Here is a 16,094-nt window from a genome sequence, read left to right on the forward strand (position 1 = left end):
TGCGCCACTTCCGCATCGTGGTGGGAAGCCACCGCTCTCAGTGGGTCACGATCGCCAAAGACACAATCCCACGATGCTGCAGAGTAGTTCAGTCGCAGGTTACTATGACAGTGGGTTCGGCGTGAGCCACGAGAGGTTTACCAAGAGGTTTAGCCATTGCCTAGAACGGCCCTGCAGGTACCTCCAGGACAAGCTCAATAGCTGGTGGTGGAGATCGGCCACATACGTATTTCTTTTGCCTGGGGCTGTGGGAGCGCTGAGGTTTCCCCGCAGCTTGGCTGTGCCCTCCTCCCCGGAAAGCCAGTGCATCAGATAAACCAAGAGACTGGTGTCATTCGAAACGCCAGCGCCTGGGGCTGCCATCGCACCCGGTGACTCAGGCCAGGCCAGGATCAGCGCAGGAAGGAGAGCGCTCTCAGACAGCCTTTCCGGAGAGGAAAGACAGCTTCGGAGGAGGAATGCAGGGCCGCTTAGCGCACAGCATCCTTCCCCACCTCAGTGCCAGCCTTTTCCCCTCCGTATGAGGGGGCTCTGCTTGAGAGGTGTAAAACTGAGCAGCCGAGCGCCCGCGACCTTTCAAGGGCTCACGGCCCTTTTTCGCAAGAGCGGAGAAGCATTTACAGCAGTGCCTTGGCCAAATTCCAAAGCGCGCAAATTACTTTTTGCCTCCTTAAATATTCCTTGCAGTGTCTACAAGCGCTAGAAATGCCAAAAGCGCTGGAGCAGCTCCAGCTGAAACAGATAACTCGGTGTTACTCATTTGGCAAACTAGCCTTTTCACTTCCCGTCCTAATCTGTTAAACGTGGTAACCAGGCGCCGTTAAACAGCCCCTGCATTTAATCCCAGCGGCGACTGCATCCTGGCCATCGGCACGGTGATGGCTCTGTGGTAAATAAGCAGTTTGTATAAAGTTATTTGGGATAAGAAGTACTTCAGAAATGTAAGACCTCTTTATTAAACTCACTGGGCTGTAGGTGGCAAATAACTCCAGCAATTCCCAAATGGTCTCAAACTGTAGCGGCTGCAGAGAGACAAATTAGTCATTTTATGCTCTAAATACTTAATATCAGTGCTAAAAATGAAGAGATGGGAGACTGTCCTAGAGAAACGGCTCAGATGCCGCCAAAAACAAACCCGGCCCACGTCTGGTGTAAATCAGTGTCGCCCAGTAAGAGCATCAACAGGACGATGCCAGTTTACACCAGCTGCTGATCAGGTAACCCGAGTCTCTCTGACGGAGCACCAGTATGGCAGAAACATCCGTGCGATGCTTTAAATATTTATACTGAAAATCAGCAGCGAGTCTCTTCTCGTTTCTGGCCAGGCAGAGTTTAAAACGGAGGCAAAAAAGATGACTTCAAAGGCGTTGCCCGCCGGGGGAGTGACAGGCACAGCGTGAGGCTTTTCTCTTCGACGTGGGAAATAAGGCAGGCGGGGGGGGCACGGGGACAGATAGGAAGCTGGCACCGCGGAAAGGAGTTTTTGAAAGGGACTAACAACTACCGGCCGTGGCGTGCCTTTCCAGAGATCACCGCAGCAGCTTTTCTGATGCAAGCCCACTGAGGCAGCAGTAATACGGCCAGGGAGCGGGAAACGCGCGGCGCCCTCCGGGCGACGGGGGCGAAGCAGGACTTGCTGGGAGCCGGAGGCGAGCCTGGGCCTGCGGGCAGCAGAGCCGAGCTGCCATTCGAGCTGGGAATCGGGGCTGGCACCGGCGCTCTCCCACCCGAGCCCTTTCGTTCGGCTGCTCTGCCTTTGGCAGCTGGCGGGACACTTGGCAGGAGCGGGCCTTTGCATCTCGTCGCCCTGCCGAGGCGGGGGCAGGATTTTGGCAGGGCCAGGAGAACATGCCACTCTTCGCTCAATGGCCTCTTTGCTGAAACGCGGTGGCTTGCGAGAAGTGCGGAAGAGCTGTGGGAAGCTTTACTTTGGTAGGCAAACATGCACTGGAGACGCGTTTCCAGCTTGACCTATCACGCTGAAGATAGCGGCTACACGGGAAGTTGAAAACTTGGCTTGTTTTTATCGGCGGCGGCGATCTGAGCACGTATTGTCTGCTCCTGCGTTGTGGGTCTGGGAGCCAGTCGGGGTGTGTGCGTTTGTCAAGAGACAGCAAAGGAGCGAAGCCGCCATCTGAAGCATAAGTATAGCTCAGCAAATTAAAGGCCTGATGCTCAGAGAGCTTTTCAAGACGGGATTAGAGTGCCTTGGACTGCTTAACAGATGCGCAGCACCTGATCATATCAGGTCCAAAGGCCACAGCTGTAATTTCTCCTGTTTGATGCCTCTTGAAAAACTAATACAGTATGAGAAACCAGCCAGCAAATACTGTAAACAGGTAGTTGGTCAAGTAGCGGGTTGTATTTTAGCTCTGACCGCCCTTTATTCGTTCAGAAACGATGACAAGACTGCCCACGCAGATGCCATTAATGACACAAGCAGACATATCTTAAAAGAAGTCTAGATGAGAATTTTAAGAAGCCAGTAAAAATTTGTCCTGAAAAATCTCCTTTCTGTATTGTTATGTCCGAGCAATGGGATTTTCAGAAACTTTCACAGTTCTCTTGACACCAGCCTCTGGTTGAGCTCAGTGTGAATCAGGTTAGGTCAATGCCAAGCACTTTGGAAAATCCCAGCCCATGGGTTAATATTATGAACTATTTTGAGGTCCAGCTGTCCAAAGGGTGCCATAAACTATGAAATATCTGTCACATTTAAGTGGGCTTGTGTGCTTTTAAGTTGTCCAAGAATATTTGCAAGTGAAAACCAGACCTGATCTGAGGTTTTGTAGAGAAGTGAAATCCAGCCGCTTCATGATGAAAGTTATAGCTGTGGAACCTGATCCAGAAACTGCAAAGGAGTTCAGGGCAGAAAATTATGAAGTGTACAGTACGCTTGGTTGGCACTTGGAAGAACTGTGGAAAAGAGGGCAAAAGTGACCACAAATCGACTGCCTGTTTAACCCCGGCGGTGTGTTGCCACAAGTAAGTGGGACTGGCTGACAAACCTAGCTCTGCTCATCAAATGCTGGGCTGGGCTCGGGCTCCCTGGGGGGGAAATGTGGCGAAAACAGCATGTCGTGGCCCTCGGTCTTTGTTTCTGGATTGCTGGCACTGGCTTCGCAACTTGAGACAGCTGCATTTGGTCTGTTCAGTGGCTCTAGCATTGCCTTGGAAGGATTGCCGGCACAGAGCGCTCTGCGGGGCCAGGCATTCGCTCCTACCTCCAGGCCTGCTGTACTTTTCCAGACAGATTTCACATGGAAGGATGCAAAGGCGGCCCTTGATCTCAGTGCCGAGGGCAGGGAAACAAGGGCCAAATTCCAATCTCGCGCCACTGGGGGAATTTCAGAGGAATTCCCTGGAGTTAAGCTAAATTAAAACCATTTCAAGGAGAAGGAGTGAGAAGCAAACCTCTTTTATCTCAAAGCTTGCCCAGATAGAGCTCTGTGTAGCATACCATGATGAATAATAAACAGCAGTCATCCATCCATGCAGATAGATTTCCTCTGCCCACTGTGGAGGGTGCAGAAGCTGGGGTGAGGGGACCATTTCCGACGTTGGGCTGAGCCAGCAGTTCTTCCTTTGCAAACCTTTTGCTCACAAGGTATTGATTGAGGGAAGGTACAGAGGAAAGACATTATTAGTTAAATAAAATGTTTCAACATCAGGCAGGACATCAATGGTCAAGTTGTTCATCATCAGAAAGAGTCTCCGAGGAAAAGGCGAGGGAGAGCATGTTTGCTGTAGACAGAGGGGAATTTGTGTGCAGGCTGCAGGTTAAAGGAAATGAAGGAAATTAGAGGGGCAGGAGGGAGCTCTCTTATCCTGCTCATGCCATGAGGGAGGTGAGATCCAGGCTGGATCTGTGCAAAGGCAAAATAGGCAGAAGGGGGAAAGGCCACGGCCCCAGGGCTGCTTGTCCTGTGCCACCACCCTCAAAACTGAGGCTGGCTACAGGCAAGGTGTGCAGGGTAGTGACCACTACCAGTGCAGTGACCCTGTCTGAACCAACCCAGCTGTCCTCTGCTCCTCCTGGCCACTGTAGGGAAAAGCCCAAGCCTCTGCGACCCTTGGGCCCAGCACTGCTCCCTCCTCCTCCTCCTCCGCTGCATTTGTTGGGAGTGGTCTGCTCCGTTGCCGGCATGACAAAACTCAGCTTTGCTCATGCTGCAGAGGAGCCAACCCTGGAGGAGCTCTAATGCGTTGTCCAGCCTGACCCACAGCCTGCCACCTTCCCAGGGCCCAAATGCTGCCTCATGGAGGAAGAGACCTGACAGCTCACTTTGCATTCAGAGTCCTAAGTTTTTAGGAGTTCCTGTGAGACACGAGGGAAAGGAAAAGCAAGAGCAGGATGTCCGCTGGCGATATTCACTGCTCACATTGCTACTAGCCTCTCTGTTCCCAGGCTGATATAAATCCCATAAATGATCTCAGGTGCGTTTTACTGCTGCAGTCGCTTACGGAAGGGCGCTGTGCGAAGGGGCTGTGGCTGTCCCCGGTGGGGACCGGCGGGGAGAGGGGGCAGCGAAGGCAGGCTTCGCTCAGCCTTGGCTTTCCCCTTGCCTGAAGCCTCAAGCCCGCTCTCAGGGCAGCTGGCTCAAGGCTGTAATGGTAAACCCATCCTTTCAAGTGCAGTGAAGGTTAACCACTGTCAGCCACAGTCCAGCCCAGTTTCAGCTTTAGCGCAGTCAAACATGGCTAATTCTCTAGCTTGGATTTCATGCCAATACTCAGGTTAATGTTCCACACAGCTCTGGAAGCCTAAAAAACAGGGAAAAATGTGTTTCCTTTTTAATGGGAAGAGCCAGAGGGGTCTTGCCGTGAAGAAGAAGGGCACCTCCCATCCTGCTGCCCTGCGGTGGGAAGGGAAGGAGGAGGTTCCCGTCAGTGGGAACGTGGAGCGGTTAAAATCGATAGCACGTTGCAGCCCTAGCTGCAAAGTTCCTGGGACCCAGGAAGGCTCTGCCTTGGACAATGGCTTATTTTTAACTAGCTCGAATCTTCAAACACTGCAGCTTTAAAAAGGGGGACTGAACAGAATAGCCGATTTGTGCAAGCTCCCCTGCTCCCATTAAGCCAATGGAAGCGGCGCTCTGCATGTCAATGGCGGCAGGACCGTGCCTCCCATGGGACAGACTGCGGCCCGTCCCTCTGCGGGCTCCGCGCAGCTAGTCTTGGCTTCGTCGGCGTTGCTCTTCCCCGGCCCCCCAAAGAACCCCCCTCTCTGCCCTCCCTTCCCGAAACGCTCCCCGGCAGATTTGTTGTTGTCGCTGCTGTCATTGAGCTATTCATTTTCCATAGGCTGCCTTCGTTCCCGTGGCCTTTTGCAGCTAGGAGACAAGAAGTTGCCTTGGAAACACAGGCCCTTAGATGTTTGGAGTCCCTGGCATTGCTGTGTCTGCTCCCGAGTACTTTTAGGTTATTTTTATTAATGACACAAAGATGCAGCCGGCTTGCGGCCATCGGAGGAAGTAGCCCTGCGAGACGGAGGCAAGGCGAACGTCTTAGGGGCGTCGCTCACGCCGCTGGCGATGTTTCTTCCCGCGCACCACGGGCTGAAGGCCCGCGGGAGAAAGCGCGCTTGGCGCGCACGGGCGATCCCGCGGGCAGGCGGCGGCTGCGGAGCGCAGGGACGCCGCGCCGGCGCCGGATGGGAGGGCAGGCAACGGTGGCGGGTTGCGTCCGCCGGCAGCCGCGACGGCAGCCGGGTACCGCGGGCAGCAGGCAGGAGACGCACCACGGAGCAGCACCGGCGTTAGGTAACACGCACACTGCTGCGGAGGTTTACACGCGGGTCGTAGGCCCAGTCTATTCATTTGCAAGGAAATTGGATTTCCAAATCCATTAGACAACTCCGAAGGTCTCCGCTCCGAGCTTTTATTGGCAATTCTGCTCTGTGCCACGGGACAAGAAACTGAAATGCCGTAGGGGTGCGTACGGCAGGCGGGCAGGGGCGCGGACAGACAAGGTGCAGACAAGAGACTTGGAAACCCATAAATGCTTGGCATTGTGGTGTTGCCCCACACTTGCTCAGGGGAAACGGGAGTAATGGGAGCCCCGGCCCGAGGTGCCCTGCCAGCAGAAGAGGTGCTGACCCCTTTGGGGAGGAAGCGCTCCGGGACTTTTGGGGAGAGGCGAGAGGTTGGACTGTTACTGCCATCACCAGATTTGCACCCACAGCCTGCGTTTTGAGGAGTGCTTGCTCCAAGCCTGCAAGCCCGGACGCAACCAGGACCAGAGCGGCTGTGCGCTCAGTTGGGTGCGCAGAGCTGGAAAAGGCACGTGAAGAAGTGGCCGGCAAAGAGTGACGAGCAGGCAGGGCTCAGGCAGAAGAATCTCCAAGAAGGAGACGTTGGCCAGAGGCAGCTGCAGTCCCAGATGGGCTCCTTGCGCAGGCCCCGACAGCGGCAGCCCTTAGCCCCCGTCGCAGCCACCGTTCTTTGGGGGCTCTTCAGAGGCGTCACTCACAACGATACTGCCAAATCCAGATTCCTCAAGGGAGAACGTTTTCAAGTAGCCGTTTACTCTTTCCTTTGCAAAGATGTAAAAAAAAAAAACCCAACCAAAACAAAAGATGATTAAAAGAAGCTTCTTAATCCTCTGCTGGTGCTTGAACTATTTCCAAGGCAGCAAAAGCCTTCCAGAGTAAAATGAGCATATATTATTTTCAAAAATACACATATCAATGCAATATTAAGCCTATGCCCTGTTACTCATGTCAACGCTGTCCTCTGCTCTGCACAGCTTGGAGAGAAGCCTTTCAGCTGCAGCAGCTGAGTGAGCTGCAGACCCAGCGAGGCTCCCGCCAAGCGAGGGGGGAGCGTTAGAGAGAAAGGAAGAAAAGCACTAAAATAGGATGGGCCTGCAAGAAAGAGGTCAAGGACTGACAGGATGACTCCTGCGGAGGTGAACATTACCAGGTAACACCCACAGAGAGCTTCGGCCCCGGTGACATGCTGCAGCTCTTCCCCTTGCCGACCGCGCGCTGGTGCCACACGCAACTGCTTTTCCACCGGGCCTGAGATACTGCATGATGGCAGCGAACCGTTTTAAGGGGACCCACCCAATATTCTCCGTATGTATCATGTAGGATTACTCACGAGGGAGCGGTTTTGCTGTTTCATGCCGTTCTCCATCACTACTGAGACTCCCATATGCCTAGGCTATCAAGATGCTCACAGATTTGCTTATCCCTTCTGGGGCATCCGTCACCGAAGCGAGGAAATCTGCCTTATCCACGCAAGTGTCATAAACGCCAGGCTTTTTTTTTCCTCTCTTGCCGAGTTTCCTTGTCAATACTACATGATGCCATGGTTACAGAAATGTAGGACTAATCCAGCTACAGCAGGTTATGGGCTTTTTCTGTTTGACATTCTTTGATGCTATATTTGTGCCAGAAGAGTAAATAATACATACAGAGAGAAGCATCAAAGGTTTCTTCAGGGCCCCCAGCCTCTTTCTGCCTATGCTTCCTAAGCTGTTATAAAGATACTTCTCTGCCAGTGTCTCATTTTATGGACTATCCTGTCATCTAATGCTGCACCTAAAGTCCCGTCTATCCACCCTCTCTGCAAAGAGCAGCTAATAAAAGAAAGTTCTTGTTAACAGCCCTGAGAACGGATTCGCCTGGAAACATCCACAGCCAGATTCCCCCACATGGCCCTTTTCAGATACTTCTCAGCCTGGCAGCCCCTTAAGCTGGGCAGCAGCCTCCCCGGGAGGCAGAGGATGTCCTGCCACTGAAGTCATTTGCAACCAGACCGCTAAAACAACGGGGAATGGGCAGTCAGGAGCAACCCTAACGAGATGGCGAAGACCGAGGCTGCAGTTAGAGGGGCAAGGGTGTCTTGGGGAGCAGGCGACTGTGTGCGTGGCCGGGTGTGCGACACCAGCACTTCTGAGACTGTGTCCCAGCCTCATCTGCAGCTCCGAGGGCCCCTGGGAGCGGTTCCCGCAGAGCAGACGCTCAGCAGCTTGGGGATTAGTGTCGGCTGCGTGGCTCTCGCTAGCGTGTCAGATCCCAAGGCTAACTTCACACCAGCAAGGAAAGCCAAGCCGTGCGCCCAACGGAGGTGTCAGAGATGAGACAGACCTGACTGCAAACAGATTGCCCCAAACCCACCAGACTTGCTTCCTTCCCCTCCTCCCTCCTCTCCGGCTTTTCCTCTTCTCCGTCTTCCTCCTCCACCCGCCAAAGGGTGGGGGATCTTTCTTGCTTCCTTTCTACGGAAAATGTAGGACGCATTTTCTCTGCAGCAATGTAAAACAATATATAAGTAAATGCTAGTGGGTGAAGTGCCTTAGGTCCGTTCCCGAGGAACGTATTGAGGGCTGGTCTCTACAATCCCTGGCCGTCAAAGGAAGAGCTCTCTCTTCCCAGCCTCTTCCCAGCACTGGAGACTGGATTTTGTTAGCAACACCACAGCCCAGGAGGGATTTAGGCGCAGGTTTGTCTTTCATCTGCTCTGAACTCTGGGGCTCCTTCGAGGCAGTCCCAGATGCCTCGAGCAGCCGCTTCTCCATCCGGATCCCCGGCCCCCCCCGGGCCACTTCCACTCCCACCAGGGCTTCATTAACATGCGCTTCCTCCCCCACAGCTTAGAAATCCTGGTCCTCCCTGCAGAGGAGGGTGCGCAGACAACTGGAAATTAAGAGGGAGGGAAGCAAAACAAAGATTGTAGCAATAATAAGTCATGCGCAAAACTTTGCCTACCAGCCGATCAATTAATCACGTCTCATTGCATCCCATCCCCTTCACTGCGTTAGCCTGACGTCTCTCGGGGCTGCACAGACCTCCAGGCTCGCCCTGTGGCTCCGTAGCTGCTTGTACGCAATTGGGGACCAAAAACAAAAAAATTATCAAGCCAGAGTAGTCGAAGTCGATTGTGGCCAAGAAGGCCAATGGTATCCTGGGGTGCATTAGGCAGACTGTTGCCAGCAGGTCAAGGGAGGTGATCCTGCCCCTCTCCTCAGCCCCGGGGAGGCCTCACCTGGAGTACTGTGTCCAGTTCTGGGCTCCCCAGTACAAGAGAGACATGGCACTCCTGGAGAGAGTCCAGCGGAGGGCTACCAAGATGATTAGAGGGCTGGAGCACCTCTCCTGTGAAGAAAGACTGCAAGAGCTGGGCCTGTTCAGCCTGGAGAAGAGAAGACTGAGAGGGGATCTCATCAACGTGTACAAGTATCTGAAGGGGGAGTGTCAAGAGGATGAGGCCAGCCTCTTCTCCGTGGTGCCCAGCAACAGGACAAGAGGCAATGGGCAGAAACTGAACCACAGGAAGTTCCATCTGAACCTGAGAAAAAACTTCTTCACTGTGAGGGTGACAGAGCATTGGAACAGGTTGCCCAGAGAGGTGGTGGAGTCTCCTTCGCTGGAGATATTCAAAAGCCGTCTGGATGTGATCCTGGGCAATATGCTCTAGGTGACCCTGCTTGAACAGGGAGGTTGGACTAGATGATCTCCAGAGGTCCCTTCCAACCTAAACGATTCTGTGATTCTGTGATGCTGTGAAGGCAGTACATTTTTCCGGGGTCCCTCTTCCCAGAACACTTCTTTAAACAAGCAAGGGAAACAAGTTTGCAGAACAGGCTCTCCAGTTCCCAAAGTGCCCTCACGGTCCATCTCTTGCACCATTTCCTGGCGTCTGTAGGGATATTCCACTTGCAAAGTCGAGTCAAACATAAGTAAAACCCCTTCCATCCACACGCAGCAGTGATCATTTTGAAAGACTTTTGATGAAGGAGAACCAAACTGAGAAACAGAAAAATTTGGGGGGGGGGGGAGAATCTGAATTAAAGCTATAAATAAGCTGTGAACAAAGGACTCCTGCTAAAGCAAGTTGCAAGCTCCTGTCATGTTTATTACTGGACCTGGACAGAAATGTTTGAGGAATCAGGTAAATCTGCTGAAGAAATATAGTCTAGGAGAAACCCCAAACATTTGTAAAATCAGGTCAAAAACTGCAGGTAGTCACGGCCAAGAGAAAAATTCTTTGAAAATGTGGAAACTCTTTCGAAAAGATTTTTCATTCCTGAAAGGCCAGAGTGTTTTGTTTTCATTAATTTTTTCCAACTTGTCATTTGTCCGTTGGAAATTCAACAGAATTTTTGTTTGAAAATTGACCTACATTTAAAATAATACATTTTATAAAATAAACTAACTCAAAAGAAAATATTTTGGCAAGGATCAAGGAAAGTACTTTGGCTGGATGTGAAATGAAATTTTTCAGAGGTCTTTAGGTCCACTGAAGGGTGTAGAGGAAGCTATGTCTGATCCAAGCTGATTTTTCACACCACCTGATTTTTCAGTTCTGCCACCAAGTGAACAAATCCATTACTCTTTGACTTTTGTAATACCAGGTGTCACACCATCAATGCCAGTGTAGTTTCAGCGTACCCTGTCAGGAAGAAAGCTTGGGCTATGGACACCAAATCGACCTACCGGCACAGCTATTTTGGTGGTGAGGGGTAAGAAATCCCTACCCAGACACCCAGGACATACATGTTACAGAGAAGAAAAGAGTCCTTTCAAGAGGGCACAGGGAGCTGAAACCTAGCAGGATTATGGGAGTAAAGATCTTTTCTGTCCATCTTGTCCTCTACGTAGATACTTTTATCACAGATCACCAAGTAAAAGGGGATCATAAAATGAAACAAGGCTATTTCTGATAGAAACATTGCAGCTTTCTCAGGGGCAGGCGACAGTAACCCAGAGACTTGGTCCTTCATCGAACGATGCACTGATGAATCTGTTCCATTAACTGTAGAGTCGGTATTAGCGCCCACCGTTCAGCATCACGCTCTGAACATTACACTAATTACTAGGTTCCAGCACTGCATGGCTTCCCAGCAGGAAGACTCTGCCCTATAAATCATCATACATGAGCGGCATTTAGCCAGAGATGTTAAAAAAATTCTGCTTTGTACTGAGAATACTCCCACCGTAGGGGACATTTTCCCATTCTGTCAAAAAGACAATGCCTTTCCCCCCCTTTGTGATAGGGATGCTCTCAGGACAAATTCTATGTCCCCTCTGCCCTGCCGTCGGGCCCTGCCGTCCTTAAGTAGTTGCCTAGAGGGATGCTGATGTGGAAATTCTTAAAAGATGTTCAAAGAGTGAAAAAAGTCCAGGCTAAAATCATCTTTAATTCCTGAACCCGGAATGGGTGGGTTCTCTGGGACACCAGCAAGGTCCCCGGGAATCACCGTCACTCTCGTCCAGCTCCCCTTCAGCCATTCGTTTTGCGATGAATGCAAAATAGCAAATTATTTTTCCGATCACACAAGCAAACGCGGTTCCCCCATCTGCTCTCCCGCTGTGGGATAACGGACATTTCTCTGCCATTTACTGCAGCATAAGCACTCCAATGGGGTTAAATTTTATGCACTTTTAGCCAGCAGAGAGGATTTTAAAGAGAGGGGAAGGGCAGAGCAGTGGCAGAAGCACGCTGCAAGGATTTTGTTCTCTAGTCCGTACATGTTTCCAGCCTCCTCTCACCCCCACGTCGGAGCACTTTCCCGCAGAGTATTAAGCCATGTGGCTAATGTCCCCCATCTGTGACTCCTTCTCTCTCATCCTCTCCCCGGTGGGCAGCACTGTTTGTGCCTGAACCTACTCAAAGTCGTTTCTGCCAGCGCAGGTCCCTTCAGCAGGCACATTGCGCTGTGCCTATAGGGCAGAGGACCCCCCAACGCAGCCTGTCCTCCTCCGAGGGACAGCAGGGCAGCTTGCAGCAGCTCTCAGTTTCTCAGGGAATCCTCCCCGCTGCCAGCGATACCACGTTCCCCCGAGACAGCACCATCGGACCACCAGGTTACCCCGGCCGGCAGAGCCGGGCCAGCTGGGGGGACGTTGCTCCACATGGCTGGAGCCAGACAAGGCGAATCTCTCACTTGCAGCTTCTTTTTGCGTACGGACATGTCGTCCCTTCACCTGTGCCCCTGCAACAAAGGAAATGGGTTTCAGCAGTAGGAAGGGTAGTGATGCCTAGGGTGGGAAAAGAGATGCTTTTGCACGGCATGCAAACAAACCGTCCCACTGTTTATATCTCACACTTATCCACAGCCCATCTACTTGTGTGCCAAGAAGGATCATCCTGAGTAACGTGGCAGTAAAAGCCAGGGCTGGTGCTCTACGTGCCAGGCATTTTGTTGAATTGGAAGTGCCTGGGATAGACAGGGTGCTGTTTTCTTACCTTTCACTGCAGGCCAGTGATTCAGGACCTATTTTGAGACTACTTAACACATGCTTTCTAGCTTTCCCATCCTTGTTTGGAAAAATCAGATCAGCTCTACGCCTCGTTTGTCCACCCTGCTCAGAACAGGGCAGGACCTTACTATTTCCTGGAAAAAATCACATTTAGGGAAGCACTTGCCATTCAGCTGCGTTCCTCTTCTGGCTTTGGTTCTGATTCTGCTGCCCTGTGTGGTTGAGTGGTGGGGTTTTTCCACCTCTCTATTGAGCAAAGTGCTATTTGCTACAGGATTTGAACTTCTACAAAGGAGGTAGCCAACCGGGAGCCCAAGGGCTTTGTGCAGTCTATGCAAAAATTTTAGCTGGTCCCTAGGTTGGTGGATGGTCAGCAGTCCAAGCAAATGGGGAATATTATTGAACATGTGTTGCAGAAGGGGAAAATAAGTTTACGGGTACAAAAGAACTAGACAATATTATGTGATCAGCTACAGTATCACACAGAATGGCTAGGAATAAAAGTAATGCCAAACACTGAGCACTTGGACTGCTTTAGAGCTGTAATAACGTATAATATCAGTCCTGCTCATTGTCTCCCCAAATAGGAGGCAACAGACGGAAAGCACAGCAGTAACAAGGTTTCAGTACAGAGATCCTAAGCAAAATACTAGACGCAGAAAAGTTGTTTGGCCAAGACAGTCAGAGGTGACGGGACTCTCTTGGCTCCAGAAGGATATGGAAACCAAGACTTGACTAATTGTTAGCCAGACAGCGCAAGCTCAGGAGAAGAGATCTGCACGTCACTGTGGCTGTTGGGTTGTGTTTGCCATGCAAAATAGTCTGTCTACTCTCAGAAAGACAGCGGCCCTTTGGCATTACACCCAAGTCAACCAACTTTTTTGCAAGCTATTTTACACTAACAAGATAGACGATGGCTAGCGTGACATTAGGGAAAGCCAGCCATCTCTAACTTAATTTGTTCAGCTTGGCTTTGCTGTGTGATACAAATTACTAGAGAGCATTATGAGCCTCACCTCGCTGAAAACCCATCTTTCAAGCATCTGCAGATGACTGAGATCTGCATCAGGAGCTTTCCAAATAAACTTTAGACTACCAAGAATGCAGACAGGCATTGGCAGAGGTGTAATTCTGGTGCTCACTTTGAGGTACCCTCTAATGGGTAGGATCTAGGCCCCCCAAGAAGGTCCCCCTCCACGGACATCCTGTGTGGATTCTTGATGCTGGTGTTCGTCTGCATTTTTAAGAAATCAGTTTGATTTCCATCCAGGTTCCTGGCTAATGACTAAACGGCAGCCACTACCCTTTTCAGTTGTGCACTAGGTTATACAGTGTTGGCCTGTTGCTAACTAGTGCAGTGTCTCTGATTTTTCTAGCATCACTAGTAAAATTTAATCCTTCTGTTAGCTTGTCGCCCATACTGTTCAGCTTTACTGAAATGTTACGAGATGCAGCTTTGAGTACGACCAGAGGAAAATGCCCCAGTGTTAACCTTTGGGACAGGTTAAGGGACAAGTGTGACTGATCAGAGTAAATAACAGCTAAAATGATATTTACTGGGATTTAGCTCACCAAAAGGAAAAATGCTATGCAATATGACTGGGTCAGATCTCCTGTGGGTGTAAGTCGGCGCAGCTGGATGGGGTTTAGCAGGTTTGTACCACATAGCTTCACAGAAGTCTCCACCTTTCCCTTAAATACTCCCCTTCCAGAAGCTTATTGCTTTCTGAAAAAAAAGTCCCCCAGTCAATGTCCAGGTGACTTCAAATGTTCCCAACTGAGATTTACTCCGGGAGGGTCAGAGAGACACAGACGTTAGAGACAGACCTTGGATGCCAACTCTAATGCAACTCTATGTCAGCAAGGTCAATAGGACTTCTACTGTTGACATTAGCGGGCACAGTTCATACCTGCTGGCAAGGAACAAATAATTAGGGGTGATTTATATCTATCCCACAGTTACCGTTGTTGAAAAGTCTGACCTGCAAAGGGGTGCATTTGTATGAGGAAAAATAATAGCTTACAGAAGCAAACCTGACTGCCAGTATTGTCTGACCGCTACGAACAGCCCCTCTTCCTTCCAGCAAGACAACAAATTAATTGAGATATGTGGCTGTAGCAGTCAAAGTCTCAAGTTTGCTTGCTGAACATACTCCTCGGTGCTTGGTGAAAATGACATATGGGAGACAATTAAATAACTGCCGTTATGGCCAGGTTAGTGAGAAAACAGATCCCCTCATGAACTGAATTTATGCCGTGTGTCTGATACAAAGATGCACACATAATACAGGGTTAAAAAAAGACATATTCACTTCCCGATAAGTTAACAAGCTTCTTGTTTACATCCGCCTATGGATTTCCCTGTCTTATGAAATCCTACTTTGTCCTGGCTGTACAGAATCGCCTCCATTTGCTAATTGGTGAGTAGGTTTGCTTTTTAACAAAGGGTTATTTGGTCTTGTCGCTTGATCGTTAAAAGACTGGAGGTGTAGTTTACCATCACGCAGTTTCTGAAGTCAGCTGTTTCTCCAAGCCAAGGCCCAGCTTGCCAGCTCCAGTGTTCACGCTGGAGGTGGACACATTTGGTGGTCAGGAGTGACACAGAGCTGAGCAAATCCAGCTCTAGGTAGCGAATAACCCAAAGACCTGCCGCTCAGGGGTTAGGGTCCGACCCACTGTGAAAAGCGCAGGCCGTTTGGAAGTAGCAGCAGGACGCATCAGAAAGCTCAGGGGGTGAAGCCAGACACTGCTGCCCGGTAAGAACCAGCCTGAAGGAAACCAGGGCAAAGTCAAGGACCTGGGGAACACGGCGTTAAATCATCCTACCCTCCTGGGATGCCCACCGAAGGGATGAGACAGCTTGCGCAGCCTCCCAAGATACGGCCGAGCAGAGACCAGATGCACAGCAGCTGTTCGGAGACGTGCCCACGAGCTGCAGAAGAGCTTGAGAGATGACGAGACCCTTCTCCAGAGTTGAGCTGAAGACATGACAGTGAACAGTGCTTATATTGCCCATGCTGTGCTACTCCAGCAGTAAGGAGATGACTACAGAGACCTCAGGCCCCGACGTGCTCCCATCAACATCCCTATCCATTCTCCCCTTATAATAAAAATAACAAATAGATATTTGCCCCTTTGGACACCCCGTTCCCTCACAAGTCCTCCTTCCCTCTTTTCCAGACAACTTGACCTGGCTGGCCAGGAGCTGCGGGAGGGCAGGGGAGCCTGGGGAGGCTCTGCCCGCTCCCCTTCCCTCGGCTCCCGGGTCGGAGGAACCGCAGGGCAGACGCCGAGGAGCAATGCCGGAGAAAGCGAAGCACCGCGCCATTTTGTGGCTCCTTGTTCCAGCTGTCCCAGGGGCAGGCTGCCGCCTATTTCTAGCTCCCGAGGTAGCTGAAATACCACCGTGATATTCATTAACGAAAAGCCCGTAGGATGGGAACGACGAGGCAGGGAGGGGAGGGAAGGTGCTAGCTGGTCTGGTTTGTTTTGCTTTATTTAATTGCTCGCTTCAGTACAGCCGCAAAGCGTGGCAGGAGGCTCAGATCCTCGCACCTCAGGAAAAGAGGGAGCGCCAGACCCAGGGGAGGTGGGAAGAGAAAAGTCAATCAGGCAGTATTTAAAAATCTACCTGCTGGGCCCAGAGGGGGCTGGAGGTTTTAATGTCATTCCCAGCTTGAGATGCAGCCTGGAGAGGGAGAAAAGAAAGGGGTATCTTCTCTTCTTGGAGCCTTAATTGCTTGTTAAATCATCTAACAAACGCATGAACTCTCGGATGGCCCCACGGTCCTTGACAGAGGGGCTTTATCCTCGGTGGCGGGAGGAGTATTTTTTAAAATGTTCATTTCACCTGCTTTTTCTGGATCTATAAAATTGGGAGTTG

The 16,094-nt window shown here is 51.0% G+C and overlaps 1 protein-coding gene and 1 long non-coding RNA gene across 4 annotated transcripts in view; one reads left to right on the top strand and one right to left on the bottom strand.

The window, feature by feature from the left end:
* Positions 1-16,094, top strand: part of GNAO1 (G protein subunit alpha o1) — a 166,858-nt gene that overhangs the window by 86,921 nt on the left and 63,843 nt on the right. The window lies entirely within an intron of this gene.
* Positions 930-16,094, bottom strand: part of LOC138068375 (uncharacterized) — a 76,257-nt gene continuing 61,092 nt past the window's right edge. For both annotated transcript variants that reach the window (XR_011143110.1, XR_011143109.1), the window contains exon 2: positions 930-11,943. This is a non-coding gene — a long non-coding RNA (uncharacterized lncRNA). The remainder of the gene's footprint in view (positions 11,944-16,094) is intronic.

This window comes from Struthio camelus, chromosome 10 (assembly GCF_040807025.1).
Source record: "Struthio camelus isolate bStrCam1 chromosome 10, bStrCam1.hap1, whole genome shotgun sequence".
Taxonomy (NCBI): domain Eukaryota; kingdom Metazoa; phylum Chordata; class Aves; order Struthioniformes; family Struthionidae; genus Struthio; species Struthio camelus.